We start from the raw sequence: 23,735 nt of genomic DNA, 5'->3' as shown, positions 1-23,735 counted from the left end.
AGCTCAGACTCTTCTGATTTAAGGTTCCCTCCCACCCCAACTAGCACCTTCTTCCCTGTGTCATTTCTTTATATATGTAAAAAATCTTGAATGGCTCATCTCTTAGCCTTTTCCCAACATACTAATGCTGATTCCTTTTACACTTAATTCCTAGTATAAGGTACCAAGTTTTACATCATGTTAATTTTAACTCTCTGAGAAACACTGTATTAATCCATCCATCTATCCATCCATCCAGACACAGCCATTAATTTATTTAATATACATGCATGGCCCTAGTATGTCAGACACTGGATACAAACCTGAAACTGCGTTAACTTTAAAGGTATTCTTTCATTGCTGTCTGCGAATTTCCAGAAGAGCTGCCCCAGAGGCTCCCATTTCACCAAATCATTCCTCAGAACAGCAACCATCTTTCCATGTTCCCTACTACCCTCAAGGAATCACTGAGCATCTTTGCTTTCCACCTTGCCCCCTGGCTGGCTAGACCCTTGCTGCTGGGTGATGGAAGGCATGGAGTCCTAAGTCTTCCAATTCTAAAACACTGGGGGTGGAGGAGGACAAGGGAAGCAGAAAGACGACTAGATCAGAGGTGTTAATTCAGAGAAGGGGAGAGGACATGATGAAGGGACTGTGGATTTCCACCATCTGGAAATCTTAGGGCAGAAAAGGGGGGTAAAGCAAGTTTCAGATTATTTCTTCTGACTCAAAAATTCCTGAGACTAAAATATATTCATTTTTAGGGCTAAGTTTGGGTTTAATAAAGTTTCATGGACAAGTCACTAGCTAAACTTCCTTGTCCCTGTCCTTGTAGACTCAAGTTTTTAGTAGCTGACATAACCTTTCAATCCATAATCAGAACTAAAACACTTGAAGATGCAAATCACTAGGAAAGGGAATAGATTGGTATAATGAGTTTCAGTCAAAATTTTAATCAAAGGGGCACACACACTGGCAGTCCACAGTGTTTGGATTGCAGAGTGTTTAAAAATCTCAGCCAGCTTTTAAAACTGGGACATTTTAAGTGAAATCCAGATTTCCTGCTTCATGTGAAAAATCAGAAGATCTGGCAATAGTGAGCCCAAATTCTCATAGGGCGACAATCAACTGAACCAAGAAGGGCAGCCCATCTTCTAAGAAAGAGACATACCTTTGAGTTTACTGCAGTCCCTACCACTCCCTATTGTGCCCCAACCCTGCAGCTAAATGTCACTTGTCATTTATGTTTCTGCTTGCATTGTCTTTTTAAAAAATATTTTATTTATTTATTTGACAGAGAGAGAGATAGTGAGAGCAGAAACACAAGCAGGGGGAGTGGGAGAGGGAGAAGCAAGTTCCTGCAGAGCAGGGAGTCTGATGCGGGGCTCAATCCCAGGACCCTGGGACCATGACCTGAGCCAAAGGCAGACACTTAACAACTGAGCCACCCAGGTGCCCCTTGCATTGTCTTTTTATAGGTAAAGAAATATTTCACAGATTTTTAATTTTTGTCAAAAGTGGGAAGACAAAAGTAATTCAAGGAAAAGGAGCGAGAATATATTTCTTTATGAAAGTTAAAAATACTTTTTATCATATAACATGCATACAATATGTGTGTTGGTTGAAAAATTTAAATTAAGCAGTCCTTATGAAACAAAGTGCCTCTCTCCCATTCCTCTCAGCTCTCTGGCACTTGTAGGCATTGGAGTTTTAGAACTCTGGTACTAATGAAGTTCTTTTCCTGTCTTAAAAGAAGGGATGGGTTGGAAAGCAGGAAGGTAAAGTGTATTAGAAGAGTGGGGAATCGGAGGGGAGCAGAAAGGGTCACCAGAAATGGGTACTAATTGCCTCTGATTTTGCCCTGAGAGTCAGCTTATGGCATTGGGCTTACACAGAAGTTCCCACAGTTATTTCAGATCCTGCATGTTTGAGAAAAAAATGGGTGCTTTCCTTTATCTGAAAATCCATTCAGAATGAGATTTAGGGTTATAGCTCTAAAAACGTGGACTATCAGCCCTTCTTCCCTTTAATGAAGGGAATGAGTGGTTGCATTTGTCATCAGGATACCATCATGGTTGTTAAAAGCTCTATTGGTCTGCCTGCAGGTCATAATAGATGTGCACTTCACAGAGTGTGAAGTAAAGGAGGTGATTGCCTTCATGGTGCTTATGATCTAGATAGAGTTTACATAAACAAGCATATATGATGAAGAGAACCCAATTCTAGACTATAGGAATGAACTATAACACATAAGTAGTAAGTATAACACATAAGTAAGTAGTATGTTGCATGTATATATATGTTCAAGTCCACTTTGAAACAACTTGGTACACAAAAATCTAGACTTTTCATTATGAAAACTGAGGAGGGATTTTCACATTACAAAAAGATCCTCTACTTCAGATGTTCTCTGGATATCGCTTCTTGGCCTTTTGGCTAAGATCAAGTGCAGATGTTCTCTGGATATTACATTCTTTTAATGCAGTGGTTCTCAATGAGGGGTGATTTCACCCCAGAGGGACACTTGGCAATATCTGGACACACTATTGGTTGTCATAACAGGGTGGGAGCAGTTGTGTGCTACTGGAATAGAGTGCATGGTGTTGGAGAGAATGTGGTTCTGGTTAAATAGAAGATGCTGGTGGGTTCTGAGCTGAGTTAGCAACCTGAGGTGATGGGGCTGAGAATGGCAGGGCACATACCGGGGTATGGCTGGCAGTGGCTGGTAGCTAGAAAAAGCATCACTAGTTCAGGGAAGTATGGCAGAGAGAGGGGTACCTGGAGAAACTGGCCAAGATTTCTGGAAAAGAGAGTGTGGGCAGAAGTACAAAGCCAGAATCAAAATTTCCCTTTAGAACCCTCCTACACTGTTGGTGGGAATGCAAGCTGGTGCAGCCACTCTGGAAAACAGTATGGAGGTTCCTCAAAAAGTTGAAAATAGAGCTACCCTATGACCTAGCAATTGCACTGCTAGGTATTTACCCCAAAGATACAAATGTAGGGATCCAAAGGGGTACATGCACCCCGATGTTTATAGCAGCAATGTCCACAATAGCCAAACTGTGGAAAGAGCCAAGGTGTCCATTGACAGATGAATGGATAAAGAAGATGTGGTATATATATATAAATGGAATATTATGCAGTCATCAAAAGGAATGAAATCTTGCCATTTGCAATGATGTGGATGGAACTGGAGGGTATTATGCTGAATGAAATAAGTCAACCAGAGAAAGACATGTATCATATGACCTCACTGATATGAGGAATTCTTAATCTCAGGAAACAAACTGAGGGTTGCTGGAGTGGTGGGGGGGTGGGAGGGATGGGGTGGCTGGGTGATAGACATTGGGTATGTGCTATGGTGAGCGCTGTGAATTGTGTAAGACTGTTGAATCACAGATCTGTACCTCTGAAACAAATAATACATTATATGTTAAAAAAAAAAAGAAGAAGAAGATAGCAGGAGGGGAAGAATGAAGGGGGGGAAATTGGAGGGGGAGACGAACCATGAGAGACGATGGACTCTGAGAAACAAACTGAGGGTTCTAGAGGAGAAGGGGGTGGGGGGATGGGTTAGCCTGGTGATGGGTATTAAGGAGGGCACATTTGCATAGAGCACTGGGTATTATAACCAAACAATGAATCATGGAACACTACATCAAAAACTAATGATGTAATGTATGGTGATTAACATAACATAATAATAAAAAAAATTAAAAAAAAACTTCGCTTTAGGGCAGGAAAGCTAGAATCTTCCCCGTGGGTAGGGAAGAGTTGGTGGTGTTAGTGTTTGATCTAACAGGGCATGGAAAAGGGTTTTAAAGTTTGAGGAGGAGCCCCGTGGTGGGTGCAGAGGGCAGGGAATCATGGCCACTGAGTGGCTGGAAGCAGAAGGCTTTGAGAAGGGGGTGACCATGGAGAGAAGAGGACAGCGCAGCACGGCAGGAAGTTTCTGCAGATGACAATGGGGGGGGTGGGGTGACTACTCAAAAGCACACGTCTCCAGCAGAACAGGAAATTCTCTAAAGCAGCTAGTACAGCACAGAGACAGCGGAGCTGGAGGGGGTGGGTACCAAGGACAGCGCACGGAAGCTCTGCAGTCATGAGGGTCTGGAAGAGGAAGAATACAGACACCAAGTGAGCACTGGTACTTAGTATCAGTACAAGAAGATGGGGGTCATAAAAGCTAGACCCGAACAGAGGGTAGAGTGGGAGGCAACGGGACCTCAGGTTCAATGCACCTGGATGCTGAGAGCTAAGAAAAAAAGCTTTGAGTTTGTGGGTAAGTGTTCATCAGGGATGCAAGGTGGCAGACACGAACCCCATATACAGTAAAGAAGCAGCACCAACAGTCTTTCACAAGCCTGGCGTCGTCTGACTTCAGTTTCTCATCATGCCTTGGACTCCTGCTATTGGCTTCCATTGTGAGGAATGGCAGTGGGTGCTCTAGGATGAGGTTAGGGAATCCAGTGACATTTCTGAAGGATGTGCCTTTGAGAAGGCAGGAACCTAACCCTTGGCAAAGAAAGGACAGAAGAGGCAGCTCATGCACTTGGACTGCACTTGGACTAGGTTTGGAAACTGCAACTGTTCCTTACTTTGCTTCCAGTTCTAGAGACTGAGAGGAGGCACTTTTACTTAACCTTTTTAGCAGCATTTTGTATTTTAAAAAAAATGGTTCTATTGTTTTCTGGAGTGGTATTATCTCTTAATAGTATATAGGGGGCAGTGCCTAATTTGAAAGCCTAACCTTGTGTCAGCATCCCTGCAATTACATAAGCATTATAGAAGAATCTGCAGTTGCATTAACTTCTCAAGTATTATATTTCAAAGACATGATGTCTGCAACACTTAGTGCATTGGGTAGACTAATCATATGTGTTTAAATTAAACACATTCAACTAGAGGGGAGAGAAGGGACAAGCAAGAGAGGGGCAGAAGGAGGAAGAGAGGTAACGGGGAGTGGGGGTCAGGGGCGACAGAAAGGAGGAAGAGAGGTAACGGGGAGTGGGGGTCAGGGGCGACAGAAAGGAGGAAGAGAGGCAGGAAGGGAAGGAGAGGGAAATGTTAAGAAAGAAATGGAAATAGTGTGCGATCATCTCATCTTCAGGTTTGTGGCTGGGAGTCATTATGTGGTTGGGAGACTCATGAATCTTCCCCTTTTTGGGTTCCTTCCTGCCTATTTCTCCAGAGACTGGGTGTGAATCTAGGGCTTAAGAGTACCTGTTTCTCATGGAACATTTTTCTTTTCTGGGGAGACTTTGGAGCCACCCCATGTCTGATTCTACTGTATAGCAACCCTTCTCTGACTTTGAAAGAGGCTAAGGAAATTCTAATCTTATTTCTTTGGGGCTTTACTCTTCTTTTTAACCCAGTCCTCTTGTTGTGGATCACTTCAAACATCCCTCACCTTTCCATTTAATTTCCATTTCTAATGTCTACATGATTATTCACATACATTAGATTCCTGTCCCTGAGACAGAGTCAGAAAGGACAGTTTGAGGGGCAGTTCCTGCTTTGGTTATTAATATTTCTCTCTGCAACGCTAAGAATGTGGCTTTAGAACAAGAACATGTGCGATCAAAACCCGAACTGAACAGGACCCCATCTCCTTTATCTGGACTCAAAAAAGTAGGAATTTCTTATTCTCTTGGACATGATAACCAACTCTGATGCAAACACACTACAAATTTTTGGACATGCAATTCCTATAAAGGCGGCACACAGAAGGTAAAGCAAATAATCCCGTGGACCCGGGTCGCACAGGACAGACATTTCAGAGAACGATTCTATTTAAGCAGACCCAGAGGCCGACTGGCAAAGCCGCCTGCAGGGCAGCCAGACTCAGGCTGTTTGGGGATGTCGGAACGTGACTGGAATTTCTGATGGAAACAGCCAGTGACTCCCACCCCCCCCCCAAAAAAAAAGGAAAAGGAAAAGGAAGGGAAAAGACACTGACTTTTAACTCTGCTGAAATCCTGGTCACAAAAGAGAAGACACGACACCCTGATTGCCCATTCCCTTCCCTCCGGCTGGTTTCCAAACCTCCTCTTTCCTTCCTCCTGAGCTGGGGGCCAGGGTGAAGGGAGTGAGCAGAACGGGCTGTGATGGCTGATTTTCACATAACAAATCGAGGCAAGGTTACTTGAAAGACATAAAAACGAGGAGCTCGCATCCTCTTATTTGTCCCTAACTTTTAAAAATTAAAAATGTGTTTTTCTCATATTCTATAGAAAAAAAAAAGACAGACATTACATTTTGCATTTCAGCCTTCCCTCTAAGTGAAAATGATACTGGCTCTGCCCCCCAGCCTAATTCTTGAAGCTTTAGTTTAAATTTGATTCAATGAACTGAATTCTGACTCTTCGTTCGTGTCCTCCAAGCTTCAGGAGCTTGCTAATGTTTCTCCCTCTTGGCTACAAACATAGAAACAGAAAAACAGCACAAAGAGAACTAAAAGTCATTCTAAATTCTACCATTAAGATAACTAGTCGACCCTGGGTCCTGTAGTCTTCCTTTATTTCATCTATGTGTACTTACAGTACATTTTTTTACAAGATTATGATCATTTCCTATACACTAGAAAATTCCAATTAAAGGCTAAAGAATAAGCCATCCTTAAGAAAAAAAAAAAAACAATGACAAAGTTAAGACAGCTGTGCTACTGACGAGTTTATAAGCACTATAGTGACAGCAACAAATCCAGATGAAACAATTACGAATTTCATGAAAACAGATAAAAATCCAATTGGAATAATGAGGCCTGACCCACTGAACACCTGTTTATAGTCTTAATTTTGCCTTAAGGAGATACTACTGATGTCCTCCAACAACAACAAAAATCAATAATGGATCAATATGGATAAACGTGTTGGCTACGACCTTTTGTCCTAAGAGACAGTTAACAGCTGGGTTTAGTTTTACTGGGATTTACTTAAAGACTTGTAACAGTAAATAATGGAGCATTTAAGAATATTTGCCTGCTTTGATTTAGTGAGTTTGGCAGGTGGCTGTGGCCTTTTCAATGGCATATGGCTTTGGGAAATTACATCAATATATGCATACAATGTGTCTTAGCCTCTAGTTCAAGCGTCAAATTAACTAGCAAAGAATCTCTGGTTTAATGTTTTATGAGCAAATATTCTCCAGCACTGCTTGAAGAAAACATCATGAAAAGACAAAAGAAAAAAAGAGTAAAAGAGCCTGAAAAGTTTTGCAGGAATTTTTAAGAATAGCAGAATGCCCTGATAGAAAGGTAGTCACCAATATTATCTTGTGATCCCACAACACTGTGAGAGGCATATCCAGACATGTCTAATGAAGCAGAGTTCACTTCTTCTTTTCAAAGATAAATTACTTATACGTATAATATTAAATGAAATAGAAAGCACACATTCAATCTATCTCAAATGTTCCCATTAGGGGACTTCTGTGGTGTGCCTTTCGTAAGGCATGAGAGAAATTCTGATACCCTTAAAGAGGATGTGAAACTAAACGAAAATGCAGACGAATTACTCTGAATATGTTTTCTGCTGTAATTCCCTTCATAGTTCATATTTGGAAGGTGGAGAACAGCACAGAAAATCCAAACACAGTCTATGGTAACAACTAAACAGGAGTTTGGGTTTGAGATTTTTTTTTTATTTTGTTTTCAAAATAGGCTACTTTTAATTACAGAGTCACATTATGAAAAGCAAATGATGATTTTTATGGGAACCGTAATCAACCAAGCCAAATTCTGTTTTAAAATAATTTCGCAGAGAAATTCACCTTTGAGGATCAATGGGCCTCATATTTTTGCAAATTATAGAAACCTGTATATTTGATTTCCTATGCAACATCCTGTAGATTGTACGCAGGAAAAGACAGTTTCTGGCATATTTAAGAATAGAATAGAATTTAAGCTATTTCCAAAATATCTGGCAGATGCTACTAAGTTCCCTGAGTACTACCTGCTTGCTTCTTTTATTTTATTTTTTGATATAGAAGAAATGTTCCATTGAGAGAAAGTTACACAGCACACAGCATTGTAAAGCTACAGTGTCTATTAAAATAAATGGATATTGCACTTGTTTTCACTTTGGATATTTTGAGGGATATTTCTCTTGCTTTCATACAGAGAATTCATTTGACATGATTCCAGACACGTGAAACTTTAGGGACAAAATGGCAATAAGAAGCATATTAGTTCCTTCTTGAGTTTTACATTCTTACAGCTTAATATGGTCATAAGTAGATTGTTTACAGCTTACATGGATCAGTAAATATATTAAGATGAACAATTATAAAATCTAACAATATTATACTACCATTAAAAATCGCTAAGTTATTAGTTAACGAAAATAAACTTTTAATATGAAATACCAAGAAAAAATCAAATGAGTTTTTAATCTGAACCTGAACTGGGGAGAATTATCCCACTTCAAAAGCCACAGTGCCTATCCACTGAGGGGAAGCCTTTACATATTTTCTTTAGCAAAGAAACTGACCATATTCATTTGGGGCAATACTCTCTCTCTCTCTCTCTCTCTCTCTCTCTCTCTCTCTCTATATATATATATATATATATATATATATATATATATACACACACACACACACAAACACATATACACACACAGCTTAAAAAATCAGCTCAATCCAGCTCTCACATATGCTTGGGAAAAAAGTGCTTGGAAATCTTTGTTACTCATGGACCCTTTTCAATCAACTAGCAAACTCTCTTTACTGCTGTTTTTAATTTCGAACATTCAGCGTTCAAAGTCAAAGCTTTGACAAAGCTGATGCCAATCGTAACTTTGAAACACGACGGAAACAAACACAGAAACTTTCAACAAATTCAAGTGAAATGGTCCCTACCTTTTTTTTGAGAGTACGATGGCGACTGCACTTGAGGAAAAGTAGGCTTTTCTTCAGTGAAATACTCAGGTTGGCTGTATTGATTCAGGGCCATGTCCAAATCAGAGTCCTTGCTTTTCAGCATGTTTCCAGGGTAACTACAGGTATAAGGCTGATTCACTGCCCAGGCCTGTTCCATATATATGTTGTTACTGGGCACAGCCTGAGCGTTGCAACCACTGTAACCCGGACTATCTTCAAAATACGTGTAATAATCAGTGGCCTGCATGTAGCAATTGCTGCCGGCAGCGGGGTGCACTTCATATACTTCTTGCAGACAGTAGTTCATTTTGTGACCCTGGTTCAGTTTCTACTTTACATATACACACACTCTACGCATGCATTCACCAGCCCCATACGCCCTGAGAGCCGGGCATATACGCCAAGAAACGTCCATCCATACGCATGACACCAGAAGGAAAGATGAATAAACACCACCACCAGCACAGCCACCCAGCCTGCTTTACTTTGGAATAGCACCTGATGGGCTAAAATCCTATTTAGATTGAGGTGTCTTTTGAGCTCTCCTGCCATTCAAACATATTGGAAAGCAGATTTCTGACTATCAAAGGTCTTAAGCTGAGAACACAGCTAAGTCCCGGGGAAGATGGCACGCAGGTAGGGATGACCGTCCCCCAGCTGGAGGGCCGACAGCAAGAATGCTCCCGTTCCCCCAAAGCTGGAAAGATTCATTTATATGCCGTTTTTAACCCCTTTTAACATGATTAGAAAATGATTACTCATTGTGATGTCATTTTGGTTGACAACTTAAGCATGAAACCTTGTAAAGACATCTTAGAGAATATCCTTGGATACACAGAAAATCCTAAAATCAATAATCCGGTTTATTAGCATGACCCAGAGAAAATCCCAGTAATAATGAGCCTGATGACTGACTCCAGAACATTAATCTAGTCATGCAAGTGTTGGTGGTTAAGTCTGTTGAATGTTACTGATTGGCTTTTAATGGCAGGATCCAGCCATCCTCCTCATGACACACAGGTCCCGCAGGTTTTAGAAACATGCCAAAGAAAGCCACTTCTGAAAATGCCACTGGTATCTGTGAATGAGTTCTGGTTTGTTCCTTGCACTAGATCATTTTCTACATCGTTGGCACTAATCTACATGAGACCTAAAGCTTAAATCAGCTTTGCTCACTCTGTTTTTATGTTTTGTTTATCAGCACACGAGGGAGAGTATGTGCCAATGCCCTTAAATGAAGAACCGCCTCAATTATGGCAGGTTCTCCCCTCCGTTTGTACTTAACAGCACTCTTGGAGGTAGTATGTGGGAAAGCGTGTACATTTATCATTTTGTTCCAATCAGATCTGCTTTTGAGATTATTCACATGCTCGAGGTTTAAAGACCGTGATCTTTTAGAGGGAAAAGCATTTTCTATAAGAATCACTGTATCTTTTAACTAAGATGCGAACAAATATCAAATTAGACCCTAACTGCTTGCTAAGACAATTACTAAGGGCTTTTTTTCTCCATGTGGATGAGCAGGTGGATGCCCACTATATGCATGTGTTCTAGATCATGGTTCAGTAAGGGCCAAAGCTGCTTTCTTTGAAGCTAGAACTTTCTTTGAAAGTTCTTTCTCATTCTTCCAGAGACTCAGTTTGCAGGGCTGGGACTCAGGTGGTGACATTTACATTTGGGTTCCTGCCGGTCCATGAATGTGTGACCTTGTTGGTATTTCCCTCCTAAGCGACCACAGACAATGTAATATTTTAATACTCAGCAGTGAGACCTCCTCTTTGGCTATGCAACTCTAGTCAACTCCAACATGGGATTCTGGGATAGGGGTATATGACCGGAGAAAGGAAGGTATGAATGACAGTCATTCAACAAACACCTACGCGGTGTCTGTTAAGTGCAAAGCAGGGAGGTGGTGGGAGCAGAGAGCAAAAGTCGATCAGCCCCTGCCACTAAGTAGTTCAGTAGCACATGTATTCAATATACTGAGTCAGTGGGCCACCGACATGCAAGGGAGTCTTTTTAAGTGCTGATGATTTAATTTTTTTGTTTTTAAAGATTTCTTTGAGAGAGAGAGAGAGAGAGAGAGAGAGAGAGAAAGAGAGAGAGAGAGAATGAGCAGGAGGAGGGGCAGAGGGAGAGGGACAAGCAGACTCCCTGCTGGGCTGGAAGCCAGACATGAGGCTCAATCCCAGAACCCTGGGATCGTGGCCTGAGCCAAAGGCAGACACTTAACTGACTGAGCCACCAGGCGCCACAAGTGCTGATGATTTTGGAAACATAGTAAGGGAGCCACTGATCAAGGGAAGAGAGTAAGCAACAAATGAGACAGAACAAGGGAAGAAACCCAGGCCGACCCCATGGATGTTTAGTAATAAGACTCCTCAAAAAATTGCAACTGAACTGTAAGACAAGTAAAGGAATGTTCTCCAAATTGGTACATTTGAATTGGGAAAATGAACTGCAACATTCCAGACAGCAGTAAAGTGACCATAAGGAGTAATGAACATAGCTAACATCCTAATAGTGTTTTTACTCTCTGATTACTCTCAAAACGAATAAAAGATTTATTCGCAAGTGTTTTTAAGAACACATACACATAACATTACAATTAACATTTTCTCCCTGCTGAAAATGTCAAAACATTTCATTGGAAGCAGTGACTATTTTCTGAAAACCCCAGGAAAAAGGATCCAGGCCTTATGTTTTTTGTCTGATTTCATTTATTTATCTCAAATTTCCCCAAACTAATCTGAAAATTAACCTTTCAATAAAGCAGTTTTCTTTCCTGGCAAACACACATGTTCCGAGGCCTCTTTTTCTGGTTCGGAGCAGCATGGCAGATCCGGCCAATTCTGCAGTTTTGCCAGTGCGTTTCCTGGCTCCCTTTCTATTTCATCGAAGGCACAGATCCAAGCAATTTCTTGCTTTTCACCAGTAACAATATCAACCAAAGCCAGAGTCTCAACTTTCATGCCAAAGGAATACTTAGAAACAACTTCCAGAAATCTCCAAATGTGCTTGGAAAATCAGAGCGTTAAATTCTGCCCCAGAACTGGATATACATACTGCAGCGAAAAGGGAAAGAACGACTCCAAAACCGTTTTTCTTCAATTTTTACAAAACACGTGGAAGACCCGAGAGTCACGGAATTAAAACAATCCTGCATTCCCTCAGAAATCTTTGAACAGGAAAAAAGAAGTATCAAAGCCTATTTAAGAGAGCTCCCTCCCTAACTTTTTATCTTTTGGAGAAAACAGTACAAAACTTTTCTGGAATGCACTCCTTCTTGTTCCAAGAATGGGGGATGTTCTTTACATGTAGCAAGTGCGCAAAGCTCTCATTACTGTGAGCTGAAAATGGAGTCCAACACTCACACTGAGTTTGAAATATGGCCCCTCATACCCTGATAAAAGCAATCACAGTGCTGTCACTCGTGATCGATCTGGCATGCTTCTCTGTAAAGTCGATAAAGCAATTTAAACGTATTATGTGTCACAAATGAGGTGAGCTTCGGTAAGATTGTTTTCTTATTTCCCTGGCTGACTACTCTAATTTAGTTACCTTAAGGGGAAGCTTGAGTGTTGTTTGACCCATAGTGCATCAAACTGCCTGAAATAAACTTGGGAGGGCTTTAATAATTCTCATTAGAAGTGTTCCAATCAATAATAATTTCTTATGTAAATACATCTCTGTCTTCGGCTGGAAGGAAATAATCTAAAAGGATAAGACTAATGATATTGCTTGGAAAACCTCGTAAGTGAACAACAAACCCTCAAGGTCTCTGAAGGAGGAAAACAGCTTCTTTCAGTGTCTTTTCCTCTGTTTTCAGCTGTGTTGTTTCTTAAATAAGGCCACACATTGGCCTCACCCATGCACTTTAAAAAATGTCGATGCCTAGGTGTCACACTCAGAAATTCTGATTTAATCAGGATGGGGTAAAACGTGAGCATCAAGGTTTTTTTTAAAGTTCCTCAGGTTATTTCCACAGGCAGCCAAATTTGAGAACTGCTGTTCTACTGGGTCCCCAAGCATGGCCCCTCTACCATGCCATGGGTGTCCCCCATACTTAACTTTTTCTTCATTTGCAGTTTTGCTGCGTATTTCCCTTAGTTCTTAAAAATTCACCCTCCACACCTCGACCTAATTTCAGCTGTCCTTGAGTTGTCTGGTTATGCAGAGGGGACAGGCCAAGGAGAGAGACCAGGAAAGAACTAAATCCAAGGAAGTGTGATGTGGCATGGGAATGCCGGAAGAATCTGCCTAGCGAGTTGGGCATAGCGTCATGGAAGAGGGGACCTGCGAGTTGGCTTTTGAAGGGTACACAGGACTTCAACAGTGGAAGCCAGAGATATGAGACTGCTGAGCAGAAATGTCTTGGGGAGAGTGCTATCAATGATACTTGCAAGAAGGCACATAAGGAAAGATAATTAATAAACATGAAATGTTTATGCTAGCTTCTACTCTAATAACTTCTCTTTCTTTCTGCTTTAGTAATAGAATGTCTAAATTTTAGTTGTGCAATAGCCTTTGGGAAGAGACTTCTGTTTCCCAGTCTCCCTTGCACCTAGATGTGTCTGTGTGAAAAACTTCTGGCCAATGAGATGTAGCAGAAGAAATGTTGTAAGGCGGTTTCTACAAGACTTAAAAAAACAACTGGTGCACACCATTTGCTTCTTCTTTGTTCCTTCTTCTAGCTGCTGGAATGTGGATATGATGGCTAGAGCTCCAGCCACCATTTTGGCCCATTAGAATAACTGCTGTACTCTAGATGGCAGAAGAATAAGCTGGAAGGAACCTAGGTTGCTGAACCTAGAACTGCCACAGAACTGCCATACTAGTCTAGACTGCGAACCTCTGCACTTAAAAAAAAAAAAAAAAGATTTTATTTATTTATTTGACAGAGAGAGACACAGCGAGAGAGGGAACATAAGCAGGGGGAGTGGGAGAGGGAGAAGCAGGCTTCCTGAGCCCAATGTGGGGCTTGATCCCAGTCCCCTGGGATCATGACCTGAGCTGAAGGCAGATGCTTAACTGACTGAGCCACCCAGGAGCCCCTGCACTTTTGATTTTTTTTTTCTCAAGAGAGAGAAATAAACTTTTTCACTTAGGTAACTGTTTTCTCTTTTGTAAAATAGTGATAATGGTACCCACCTCATCAGTTATTGTGAAGATGAAGTCAGTATAAGTAAAGCATTTAGAACAGTGACTGGCATAGTAAGTGGATATAATTATGTAAGTATAATAATTGTCATTATTGAAGTGCCTTAGGCTCTGTCTTGGACTTTCTTTTTTGAGTATACATTTCCACTCTAGGTTAAGAGTCAGCAAGCTTTGGCTGACAGACCAAACATGGGCCACTACCTGCTTTGTAAATAAAGTTTTATTGAAATAGAGTCATGCTCATTCATTTACATATCGTCTATGGCTGCTTCTGTATCTACTCAGTGTTACAACGGCAGAGTTGAGTAATCGTAGCGGAGACTGTATGGCTTGCTGAAAATATTTAGTATGTGGCATTTTAGAGAAGAAGTTTGCGGCATCTGTTGTAGGTGATCTCATCCACTCTAATGGCTTTCAACAAATAGGTAAATGACACCTAAATGTTATGTCTCCATCCCAGATGTCTCCTCTACAACCAGAATCTGCTGTCCAGCTGTCAACTTGACATGTCCATTGGCACACCAATAGGCATCTCCAACTTCATTCTTTCTAAGACCTGTTCCTCCTGCAGTCTTCTCATCTAGGTACCACCATCCACCTGGGGGTTTAAGCACAAAGCCTTGTCGTCTCCTTGACTCCTTACTTTCCCTCACTATTTACCTCCAACCTAGAAGTAAGTTCATTGGTTCTTCCTCCAAGATATATACTGCCTTAGAGGAAGGGAGGGAATTCAGGGGACTTACCCCAGGCCTGGGATTTGACGCTCCTCCTTAAGAACTGATATAAAACCTTGAGTCCGTGGGATCATGCACAACTCAGACCATTTTGGGACTTTTTACTTCCTCAGTCCCAGGTGCATTAATTAGCACGAGTCACTCTCCCCTTGATTATTTTGATTGTGTGATGCTCATTAGGTGGGCACCGTGGCACTGAATTAACATTCAGATGATGTTTCCAAAGTGGTCCACAATACCAGTCTCAAGAGACGCTTTGGAGGAAAAGGCAATAAAAAGAGGTTCTGTGGTCAAATGAGTTTGGGAAGTATGCATTGTGTATCCCTCTCTGAGAGAATTTCAGATGAAAACTGTCAAACTGCATGACCTCACGTGACTCAGCATTTCCCAAACACATCTGATCATAGAATCCTTTGTATCTTCCAACATCTGTTACAAGTGTTCCATGAAACATACTTTCAGAAACACAGAATTCTGTTCTATGACGCTATTGCTGGAGGGAAGGCCATTTGTAGGGATAGATCCCCTGGAAGAGTGGTGTTTTTCTCAGATTACACACCGGGGACTGAGAGGAGGAGCCTGGGAAATTGCCGAGGGGAGTGTCCTGGTTTTGGCCTTTACCAAGGAGGAAAGCTCTGGCCAGAAGAGGCAGGCCAGACACAAGGTAGTGCAAATCCTGGGTGATCACCACACAAGATTGGGGCCTTTGGGTTCTGTGACTGCGTCTGTTTGGTAGGAATAGAAACACAAAGCCCTCCTCTTTTCAAACAACTTGTACTCTGACTTCGTTTCTAATTTGCTTTTTTCTCCTTTAGTATTTGGCAAAAGCTTTTTGATAGTGTCAGCCTGTTACAGCTCTATGAAAGGATACTGAGGGGAGGCTTTTGTTTGCAATCCATCACCAAGCAGAATGCACGTTTACAAAAAATGTGCTTGAAAGTGTGACAACATGGTTTACTGGCATACAGGGAATGGACTGTGATCTGGGTGCACTGGGAAAGAAAGGGCCCTGAGAACACTCAAGTGGGAACAAGAAGCTCCTGGGGCCCAAGTTGTTGGGAGCAGCCCCAGTAACTGAACTGATGAGAGCTGTCCAAGGAGAAGGAGGTTCTCACAGTGCAGTCCTGGTGACTTCCTCAACTTGGACACTCTTTCCAGGCCTAAGGTCTGGAGGTCGTGTTTTACTCTATTAAGGTGGACCGGCTGTCCTGGCACAATTGTGCAAAAGATACCACAGACCCTGTTACAATAGCTTTCAACTAGATGAAATATGCCAATTTATAGAATTGAGTGGGTTAAAGCAAACAGCCCTTTGTAGTTCCACAAAGACTGTAAAATAGACTCCGCAAGCCTTAGGTCAGTGGCTCTAAAAGTGTGGTTCCTGAGCCAGCAGCATTTGCATCTCCTGGAACTTCTTATAAATGCAAATTCTCCAGCTGCACCCCAGACCCACTGAATCAGACTCAGCAGGGTGAGGTCAGCAGCATATGTGGGGACATGCCCTCCCAGGGATTCTGATGCAGGCTAATGTTTGAGAACCAGGGTCTAGACCAAATGAAACATGTATGTGTACAGAAGTGAATACAGACAAGCCTCCTTATGGCTGGGGGGTTGAAAGAGAAGTAAGGCTTCTGAAATAAATTGTAGACCAATGTTATCAGCATTGAATTCCTCTCTTTTCTAAGCCAACAGGGGAATGTTCGCTCTTTTCCATGAATGGACATTTGATTCAAAAGCAAACCTTTAGTGGCTAATATAGTCTGATGAAGTTTGCATCATAGTCTAGAAAACATCCAATAAAGTTTCAGTTTGATGTGACTTTAATTTGAACACTGGCTAAATAATAATGATGAGGTCTATTGCGTGTTATCTTCATAACCAAACAATACCCCTGGTGGTGAAGATATTTCCATTCATTTTACAGAGTGGAAACTGAGGGGTTGGTTTTCTCAACCTTATGTAACTGCCAAGGGAAGAAGTTAGTATAGAGATTTTGGCTCTTGATTTGCTATTCCAGAACTTGCTTGTCCCATTTCCCCACACTACTTTTCTAAGAGAAAATTATTTATAGGTTTCAACACAGATTCAAGGTCGCTGTAATGATTTAACTGTTTTTCCAAAGATGAGCTTAATTTAATGCCTCTTTATTTATTTATATATATTTACCTCTACCTCTAGGAAAAAACCTCTTCAATATTTTACGTTTTTATGAATATCATTTATGCTTTGCATGAATATCAGATAGCCCCTCATTTTATGTACTCTTTAATTAATGAAAGCAAGTAGATCCATTTCGACTTAGTTTAATGTGTCAAGATGATTATTTCATTGTAATTCACACTGATGGACTTGATTTGAAAAGTTGAGTGGTTGTTTGAGTGGAACGGTTTTGACATTTAACAGCTATAGTGTACTTTCTTTATTCCAGAATAACATGTCAGAGATTAATTTTAAAACAAATTTCCCTAATAATAGGAATAATGAATGAATGATTGAGTCATCTGCATTATACTTTGCTTTTTCACCTTTAAGAACAACTAGTGCAAAATCGAGGCTCTGCCACAATTGATGTCGTTTTCAAAAGATTTATTCTTTGTTCATTAAAGGCTCCATTCTTACACCAATACTTAAAAACGCTATGAAGAATAATGAAAGGTAAAAAGTTCAAACGAAGTAATGCTACATGCTACAATGTAGATGAACCTCAAAAGCAATATGCCAAGAGAAAGATCCCAGTCCTGTTGTGTGATTCCATTTTTGTGCGGTGCAGTAAAGGCCCATCTGTCGGGACAGAAAGTAGATGAGTGGTTGCCAGGGATTGGGTACAGAAAGGAAGAGTCACTGTAAGTCAGCTGCAAGTTTCTTCGGGATGATGGAAATGTTCTAAAATAAGATTGTGGTGATGATTGCAAAACTCTGTAAATACACTAACAATTATGGAACTGTACACTGAAAACAGAGGGATTTTATGGTATGTAAATTATATCTTAAATTATATCTTAATAAAGCTTCATGAAAATAGATGTGGGTTTACAAATAGCTTGAGCTAATTAAAACTGATTATCAAAATAAAAAAATTTAAAAGTTCATGTCATTTACATATCAGTACCACCTACAAGAGGAAGACAGGGCCTTCCTCTGAAATTTGCAACCCAACTAAAAAGACGTATCAACAAGCAGAAGACAGTATCTGACACACCAAACACTTCATGTGTTAAGTGAATATGGAGTGAAGTGGAATTTTACTGTTTCCGAAACAGCATAGGTTAAATTCTTTATTATTCTTCTCTAGGACAAATGTCAGTCAGCCGATAGAATTTTCATTAATGCTTGGTCATCAACAGAGTCGTCGCGCATTTCAAGTCTAGACCCAAAGTTCGTCCAACATGTCTATTTGGAAACCCCATGCTGGAAGCAGGCTCACTGAACTTCAATCAACATACAGTGCAGCACGGAGCGCACAAAATACACTTAAGAACGTTTTTGGTATAAATCAAGGTGATCTCAACCTCCGGTGAATTACACAGGCATGTTCCGAGGCTGTAGTAAGATCAGGTAGCACCCAATAGGTGCTCTGGTATAGTAACATTTCATGACAGCATGAGGAAAGAAACCACTCATTCTGAGGGGGAAAGGAGAAACAAGCATAGAGAAGTGACATTTGAATGGGGCCTTCATGGAAGAGGTGAATAAAAGAGGATTGGTAAAGGAGTTTCCAAAAACTGGATTGACTTCATGTCGGTACCCTGAGAACCACATCTAGAAATGGTGAATTGAAGTTCCTCATTTTATTTCAAATGTCAAAATAATCTAGAAAGATACATAGTAGGTATCAAGATTAACTGAAGGTCCATTCCAATCTTAATTGTTTTGTCATTTAATAGGATTGGATTGTGGAAAGAAAGGAAGGTCCAGTTAAAACATGAGAAATGAATAAAGAGGCAGCATCTATGTGTTATACTCAGAGGTCTTCAGACTGCAGAGAATCTGCTTTCTGTCCCTACTGCAAAAAAAGGTGTCCCCCAGGGAGGTATCATACTGTCGTTCCAGCCTTGAAAATCTCATAGGTGACAGAGAAACAAATAACTTTGACTTCGAGACATTCATCCTTAGACTGTTGAATGGATGCTTAATAGGTGGGCTTCTAGAAAATACACTTTCTTCTAACCCTGTGAGATAATGAACAAGCTCATCAATAAAGATAGAAAACTTCTCACACAAACATGTAGGCAGTTTGGAAGTTTGCAAACCATTTCTGAATCATACACTTAAATTTTTATAGGAACAAACATCATGGGGTACAACAATTTTTTTTAGCATTTTTGCCAAAAATACATAATCTGATTCTTATCATGAGGAAAAATCAGTCACACCCAAACTGAGGGACGCTCTACAAAATCACAGGCCTGCAATCTTCAAACATGTCAATGTCATGAAAAAGAGAAAGGTCGTGACACCCCATTACAGATTAAAGCAGATGAGAGAGAAGCAAAAGCTACATGAAATATATAATCCTGGCCTGGGTCCTGGACCAGAAACAGAACTGACATAAAGAACACGTAGTGGTGGCCTGGACCGGCCCTGTCCAGGAGCGATGACACCCACGAAAGCCTCCATGGACAATCCTTTCTCAGCCTCTACCTCCCCTCATGGAGATGGTTTGTGAAATTTTCGTAAAGTCTGTAGATGAGATAATAGTAGGCGTCAATGTTAAACTTCCTGATTTTGAGAACTGTACCATGGTTTTATAAGAGAATTTCTTTGACTTTAGGGGACACTCCAACGTATTTAGAGTTCAAGGGGTTATGATGTCTGCGACCGACTCTTACATGATTCTGAAAAAGAATAACCTATATATACAAACAGACGCAGACGTACATTCACACATGCACTGTGATAAGGCAAATGTGGCAAAGTGTTAATAACTGGTGATTCCAGATGAAGGGCATGTGGGAGTTCTCTGTAGTATTCCAGTAAAGCGGAGAGTACTTTAAAATCACATATAAAATGGAATTTATAGGTTTGCCTTAACAGATCTTCCAAGAAAACACACAGCTCAAACTTGAAGATGGTCCTTTTCTACCAATTTCATTTTTCCAGTTCAACTCTTAAAAGCAGGAACCAGCTAAAAAGGTAAGCAAATTTGCAATAAAACAACAAACAAAATCAAACCCCCTCCATTCATCTAGGAAAAATGTGTCAGATTGATTTAGTGTTATGTTTTTTTCCTTTTTAGTGGTGATTACACCAGGCTTATATTCTTGATATTGCAAAACAACAACTACTTCTTCTTCTTCTTCTTCTTCTTCTTCTTCTTCTTCTCCTTCTCCTTCTCCTTCTCCTTCTCCTTCTCCTTCTCCTTCTCCTTCTCCTTCTCCTTCTCCTTCTCCTTCTCCTTCTCCTTCTCCTTCTCCTTCTCCTTCTCCTTCTCCTTCTCCTTCTCCTTCTCCTTCTCCTTCTCCTTCTCCTTCTCCTTCTCCTTCTCCTTCTCCTTCTCCTTCTCCTTCTCCTTCTCCTTCTCCTTCTCCTTCTCCTTCTCCTTCTCCTTCTCCTTCTCCTTCTCCTTCTCCTTCTCCTTCTCCTTCTCCTTCTCCTTCTCCTTCTCCTTCTCCTTCTCCTTCTCCTTCTCCTTCTCCTTCTCCTTCTCCTTCTCCTTCTCCTTCTCCTTCTCCTTCTCCTTCTCCTTCTCCTTCTCCTTCTCCTTCTCCTTCTCCTTCTCCTTCTCCTTCTCCTTCTCCTTCTCCTTCTCCTTCTCCTTCTCCTTCTCCTTCTCCTTCTCCTTCTCCTTCTCCTTCTCCTTCTCCTTCTCCTTCTCCTTCTCCTTCTCCTTCTCCTTCTCCTTCTCCTTCTCCTTCTCCTTCTCCTTCTCCTTCTCCTTCTCCTTCTCCTTCTCCTTCTCCTTCTCCTTCTCCTTCTCCTTCTCCTTCTCCTTCTCCTTCTCCTTCTCCTTCTCCTTCTCCTTCTCCTTCTCCTTCTCCTTCTCCTTCTCCTTCTCCTTCTCCTTCTCCTTCTTTTTCTTCTTCTTCTTCTTCTTCTTCTTCTTCTCCTTCTTCTTCTTCTTCTTCTTCTTCTTCTTTAATCATAGAATGAACATTTGTTTCCATTGTTTGGGGAAGAAATAAGACTCAGAATGATCACTTCAAAGGAAAGTTAAGAATGAACATATCATGTGTAACCAGGAAGGGATAATAAGAAAGCACTATTCCACATGTTTGGCCGTAAATATTAAATGGGATGAGCCCATTGCAGATACCTGTTTCCTTGGAAACCATTCAGTTGAAACTCCTGCAAAAATTAACATGCATTTTTTTCCCTTAAAGGGCAGGAGCTTCTTTTACTTACACATTTTTGACCTTTAGTTTTATATCTTAGGCTTATTATAAGAAGTTCTTTCCAGATCTAGGCAAACAAAGAGCGAAATAAGTATCTTTTCATTAGGTCTGAGGCTGGGCTTTATGACAGTATGGCTTGTATAAACTGCACGTTATTGGGTAACTACGGATATTTGGGGGTAAAATTTGCTACTCGCCAAGTACTGCCATCTAGACTAGTAGACCATCAACCCACACACAGTATTCAAACTCAAATGCCAAGTAACTTCACAGCATAGACAATTGAATTAAATAGTCATATTTGCAAGACAGTTCTATGTTTTAAGAGGCAGTGAAGTTTAATAGAGTCAAGTCCCTTGTATAAGTCAATACTGGCAAATATCATGGGGATAGAGGTTTGCCGAAGATAATAATTCGGTATCAGATCAATGCCATGGAGGACGGCTTTGGACCATGGAGGATTTTTTACTCTCATTTCCAAAGCTCAGTTGATCTTAGGTTTCTGGTATTTTTGCAGTGTGGATAGAGAAGGTGGATCATATTTATTTCAGTTCAAGTCAAGGTGGCCGAATTGGTCCAGAACCTGACAAACTGATCTCTAAATATAGTTCATATTAACATCAGCTATGTAGTAAACTACAGAGAGAAACCATCTCTGTGTCAATATAGGTCATACATACAAGTGAAATGGCTTCCCAGTGTACTTGCCTATTTTGTCTTCAATGTTACTATTTTTTAAAAAGATTTTTATTTATTTATTTGCACAGAGAGAGAGAGAGAGCACACAAGCAGGGGAGTGGTAGACAGAGGGAGAAGAAGGCTCCCTGCTGAGCAAGGAGCCCGATGCAGAACTCGATCCCAGGACCCTGGGATCATGACCTGAGCCAAAGGCAGATGCCTAACAGACTGAGCCACCCAGGTCGTCCCTGCAATGTCACTACTGTGCAGGCTACCCTTGGTGTGGAGTCTCTACGTCTCCAGGGTTACTCAGACCCAACGCTTCTGCCCTGGAGAGGTAAGGATATACTGGTCACTAACACTTTCAGAGGAATAGGCTTATTGTGGAGCATGCATATGTTTCCCGAAGCTGACAGGGGTTCTAGAAGCCCAGGCTTACTGGGGAATTGAGAATGGGCATCTTCATAGCCCGAAGTCTTCTGTTCCTGGGGGAAGCTGTCCACCAAGAGAGGTAAGACCACTGAGAGGGACGGTGAAAAGCAACTGATTGCTCAATTAATCCTGGTGCTGCTATGTTTTTCTGATAATCGCAGTTCAGGTTTTCAGGGTTAGCACTAATTTAATCTATTTTGTCCTGTTTCCCATCAGGGGAAATATGGTTATTGTATTAGAGAGGTACTTTAAAATGGAATTATAGATTAATGTCCTTGGTTTCTTTATGGACGATTAATTTCTGAATACATTCTTTGCTGGAGAGAATTAATGATTTATCCAAGGTTAAAAACCTGCTAAATGTCAGACCTGAGAGCCAAACCATGGTCTTCTGTTCTCCATATTCCCTATGCGCCTACCAAGTGCTAGGGAACATTCCTAAGATTTAACGTGGCAGGCCAGCTATGTAATTTGAGGATTCTTGAAACACTTCCCCCCCAGCTTTACTGAGGTATAATTGACAAATAAAATTGTAAGATATTTAAAGTGTACGTTGTGGTGATTTGATGTACACATACGTTGTGACAGGATTTCTCCCATCTGGGTAATTAACACATCCATCACCTCAGATATTATGTATATATAAAATTATATATAAATGTATATAATAGTGTATATATAAACATATACAATATATACATACATATGTATATATCTTTGGTGAGAACATTCAAATTCTCTTTTAGCAGATTTTGTTCTACATTATAGTATTATCAATCCTGGAATATTTTGATGGCCCCAGATCAACATGTCCAAATCTGACTGGAACATCTGTGTTCAGTGTCTTTTCTTGGCAAGGTGACTTTTGTCTTTAGAGCGCTGCGTCACAGACTTCACTGTGGGTAAACGCCACTCCTACTGCCCAGCGCACAACCTGACAGCATGCACAGTGGCCCCTGGCGGTCCTGTCCCTTATTCTCTCTCTCGCTCGCTCTCTCTCTCTCTCTCTCTCCATCCACTCCCTGCTAGTCTCACTCCTTCACGGCTCCTTCCATTCCATTCCTCCCACTGGCATTACTGGACCCTGTCAAGGGAGAAAGGAATTTGACCCAACTCATCCGCTTGGAGACGCTAGCGACTTGATAAGATACCCAGCCGGGAGGTTTGCATTTGGAAAGACCACAGAGAATTCAGGACAACCTGTGGGAAATACCTGGGGAAGGGAAAGGCTTTGCATTCCAGTGGTCACCTATGATGTCTTTGTAAGGCTGACTCTCCCAACAGTACTTTTTCAACTTCAGTGCCAGGTTCTACAAGTTAACCAGCCACACTGTACCCTATTTTGTCTGATGCTACCTGTTGGAAGCATCAGGGATTTGGCTACTCTATCTGTTCCCCCTGCGTCCGTCATATTCCCAGCTTTAGAAACTTCAATCCTGTCAATATCTCCTTAGTGGTCATTCTCACATGGGCCGTCTATATCCCTAACATCCAGTCTGCTTCTCATCTTTCTAAGCTTCATTGTAAAAATAATACACAT

The 23,735-nt window shown here is 41.1% G+C and overlaps 1 protein-coding gene and 1 pseudogene across 12 annotated transcripts in view; one reads left to right on the top strand and one right to left on the bottom strand.

The window, feature by feature from the left end:
* THRB (thyroid hormone receptor beta) overlaps nucleotides 1–23,735 on the bottom strand; it is a 376,102-nt gene that overhangs the window by 41,780 nt on the left and 310,587 nt on the right. The gene's annotated exons all lie outside the window — the stretch shown is intronic.
* LOC113919153 lies at nucleotides 2,396–2,543 on the top strand (annotated as a pseudogene).

Source organism: Zalophus californianus, chromosome 1 (assembly GCF_009762305.2).
Source record: "Zalophus californianus isolate mZalCal1 chromosome 1, mZalCal1.pri.v2, whole genome shotgun sequence".
NCBI classification, from domain to species: Eukaryota; Metazoa; Chordata; class Mammalia; order Carnivora; family Otariidae; genus Zalophus; species Zalophus californianus.
Note: the sequence above shows the minus strand (reverse complement) of the source record. Positions and strands in the feature narration are given on the sequence as shown.